Source organism: Erinaceus europaeus, chromosome 4 (genome assembly GCF_950295315.1).
Source record: "Erinaceus europaeus chromosome 4, mEriEur2.1, whole genome shotgun sequence".
Classification (NCBI taxonomy): Eukaryota; Metazoa; Chordata; class Mammalia; order Eulipotyphla; family Erinaceidae; genus Erinaceus; species Erinaceus europaeus.
Window position 1 is genome coordinate 39,925,491 of NC_080165.1, and position 2,994 is coordinate 39,928,484.

Consider the following 2,994-nt stretch of genomic DNA (forward strand, 5'->3'; position numbering starts at 1 on the left):
ACTGAAGTACCATTATACTGAGTTCTGTAGTAAACTATTTGTTCACTCTTTCACTTTTCTGTTTTTAGAAAATACCCATGGCATTTTCTTCAGTTTTTTCTTTTTCCTAGGTTTTTCTTTTTATCTCATAGCCATATTTTCTGTAACATTCCTTTAGTCATATCCTACTAACTGTGACTAACCTAAAGTATGTTTTAGGCATTAGTGCTTAATTTAGAGACACTTCTTGAGGACTTACACTATCAATGTATGATGGTTTAAAATTTATTAAGAACTTAGGGAGATAGTTGTTTAAGGAAAAAGCTTGTATAACTGAGGTCCCAGGGTCAGAGATTTACTCCCTAGTATCACCTTATGCCAAATATGAGAAGTTCTCTGGTCTCTCTTTACCTCCTTCCTCTCTTTTAATAAATAAGTATTTTTAAAAATAATTACAATAAAGCACTAATCTTGCAGCCCTTTGATGGCACATCTAATTGAGTGCACACAGTACCATGCACAAAGACCCAGGTTCAGACACTCAGTCTCTACCTGCATGGGGGAAGCTTCACAAATGGTGAAGTACTGCAGGTAACTCTTTCTCTATTATTCTCATTTTCCCTTTCCCTTTGTAATTTGTTTCTGTCCAATCGTAATTTGTTTCTGTCCAATCAAATCAAATAAAAGTAAATATTAAAAAATTAATGCTCTGGAAATTACCTAAAATAGACCTATTAGCTTTTTCCAAAATGGATACTCTAAATATTCATCTGCATTATCCTTGCCTTTAGGTTTATGATTTGTCAACAATTTGTTCTACATTATATCTTAGCTCTTTTTCAACCACCAGGTTCCAGATGATACCATGGGTAGAGCACCGCACCATGTGTCTTGGAGCCCCGCAACTTCAGATCCCTGTACCACTAAGGAAAGAGAGAGACATACTGGGAGTATGGATCAACATGCCAATGCCTATGTTGAGTGGAGAAGCAATTACAGAAGCCAGGCCTTCCACCTTCTGCACCCCATAATGATCCTGGGTCCATGCTCCCAGAGGGATAAGAATAGGGAAGCTTTCAAGGGAGGAGATTGGATATGGAGCTCTGAAGGTGGGCACAGTGTGGAAATGTACTCCTCTTATCCTGTGGTCTTGTCAGTAGTTCCATTTTATAAATAAATAAAACAGTTAATGCTAGTTTTACTTTTTAAATTTATAAGCCAATTTTAAATCAAATCTTGTTTTTTACTGTAAACATTAACTTTTGAAACAGAGTGGCATTCATTACTATTTCCACTATATATGTGTTATTAAGTATTGTTTCTATAGCAATTTATAGAAACCCAAACACAAATATATAAAATAATAAGGGAATATTTAATAACTGAAAACATCAAGTGTTAAATCAGACTGTTGTCACTCAGTGAGTCTGCATTTGTTTACTGTGGAATTTTCTAAGTCTGTCCTCCACATGTTGGTTTTCTATTTCAGTGACTTTTGCATGTGGTTCGAGCAGTCAAAAGTCCAACTTCTGCTTACATGACCATTTGTTTTACTTGAGAAAATGTCCTCTTAACTATTGCCCTAAAATCCTATAGTGATCTCTGAAGAGCAATTCAGATTAAGTATGGACTTCTAAAAACTGTCTAAATCCTATACTCTAAGAAGAATTGACACATGTGACAATATGCTGAAATGATGATCATTGCTACTTAGAGCTATGAAGATGTAGAGAAAACCATAATCACGGAGTTTGAAAATATGGTTCTGGATCTCTGCATTCTACCTTGAAGTCTTAAGGCCTTGAGCAAATCTCTTCATATTACTAATATTATATTTCTTTACACATGGAACAAGAATAATACTAATACTTATATCTCAAAATGGAAACTTAAATGAGTGCCTAGAAGGAAAAAACAGTGTTTCTCCTTCTCTCTCAAACAACTATCACACTTCACTTCTCACACCATGTGTAAGGAATTCCACACATCAAGCAATACTCTGCTATACTAGCTGTAATAAAGTTCAATTAGGACACTACCTACCTGCCTATAATTAGTATCAAAGCCTACCAAGTTATGTGTATAGACCCCCAAGGTTGCCCCAACTGCAGACACCAGTCACAAGTCCAAAGGTCACTTCTACTTCTGACTCACTACAAACAAGGATTCCCATGATAATCTTTTCATTTTCAATAATTTATTAGAATGACCCCAAGAACTCAGAGAAACACATGTACTTACTTTTGTCATAAAGGGCATAAAAGTAAAGATAGAGATGAGCAGCAAAATGAAAATACACACAGGGCAAAGTACAATATATGGGAAGGGATATCTTTTCCATGAGCTCCCTGAGCACTCCACTCTCTCAGAACTGCTGTGTGTTCGTCATCTTGGAAACTCTTTGAACCTTATACTACTAGGATTTTCATGGTGACTTCATGTCTTAGTCATGTGAATCAATAACTCAGTCTCCTTCCTTCAAATTCACAGTGTGGGCCTAACAGTTTCAAGATTATCTGCATAGCTATTCTTTTTGATGACCAGCCTCATTTTGAAGCTATTCAGGAAGTCACCAAGACATTTCTCATGATAAAGTACACAATAGTCTGCAGTGAGTCAGTATAACGTTCCTAATGAAATAGTATCTAATTAGACTTAGATACCCTCCTCACCTACTTCCTATTACAGTTCTCTCACTCACTCCAAAGCTAACCTTAGCAAAGCAAGGACTGCAAAAGCTGAGTAAGGACAAGGGACTGGCATACTTTAATGGTGACTCTTTAGTCACTACCAGGCCACCTCATCAGCTGCGGCCCTATTTAGGGAGTACTGAGATTACCAAACAGACATGATGGGCCAAGATCTCAAATAAATCCCTCTCTCCATTGTTACCGGTCATTTCCATCAGGAACAACAAAATAGAGCCCTTTGTGGGCCCTCCCATAGGACCTGGCACTCAAGTTGGATCAACAATGGTAAAGAATGTTCCATCCTCCAAAGGGAGGCTAGACAACA